We start from the raw sequence: 945 nt of genomic DNA on the forward strand, positions 1-945 counted from the left end.
CCTCCCCCTCCTCCTCGAGCCTGTTACACAGGAACAGGAGGCCATTCTGCACTCCCCTCCTCGAGCCTGTCACACAGGAACAGGAGGCCAGTCAGCCCCTCCCCCTCCTCCTCGAGCCTGTTACACAGGAACAGGAGGCCGTTCAGTCTGCTTCCCCCCGTCGATCCGAACCCAGAAAAGGAAAGCAGGCAGCCAGACAAGCGCAGAAGGGGTGTGCGATATGTTTTATGTTAAAATATATAATAATTATTGCTAAAAAGCACTTCATTGAGATTCAAGATGCGTCATTAGGGCAAATCGTCGTCTTTTGAGCTGATCGGACACTCAGTCGAGCTTTCTATCTCTGTCTCTTTCTCTCTCTCTCTCCGTCTCTCTTTCTCTCCACCCGCCCCGTCTCTGTCTGTCTCTCTCTCTCACATTCAGAAGAGGTTCACTGCAGCTCGAACAGAAAAGTTCATGCGCCAAGGGCCAAAAGATCTGTGCAACGCGGCTAGCTCCGCACCTCTGAGTCAGTCGTTGGAACGTTGCAGCAGAATGCAGCGCAGGGGAAAGGGCCAGGAGTCTGAGGGCGGTGGGGAGCAGTGTAGGTGGTTGTGGAGGGGAGCTTCGTACGGCCGCAACAGGCTCGGAGGGTAGGTGGGGGAGGTGGGGGAGTGCACTGATGTGCCAGACTCAGTGCCATGCCGCAAACAGACGGGAGATGCATCGATGCGACGGCGGGGGGGAGCTCCCTGTTAACGTGAGAAGGAACGGCGCATTTAATATCACTGGGGATTGAGGTAGGGGGGAGGAAATCGGCGCACACAGAGACAGTATGTGTGTGTGCGTGCGCGCGCCACCATGTACCAGAGATACCCGACCCAATCCATTGCCAACCACCCCCCGGGCTAAGTAGGTTGGGGGGGGGGGGGGGGGGGGGGGGGGGGGGGGGGGGGGGGGGGGGGG

The sequence above is a fragment of the Rhincodon typus genome, unplaced genomic scaffold, assembly GCF_021869965.1.
Source record: "Rhincodon typus isolate 14 unplaced genomic scaffold, sRhiTyp1.1 hic_rhity00006821, whole genome shotgun sequence".
NCBI classification, from domain to species: domain Eukaryota; kingdom Metazoa; phylum Chordata; class Chondrichthyes; order Orectolobiformes; family Rhincodontidae; genus Rhincodon; species Rhincodon typus.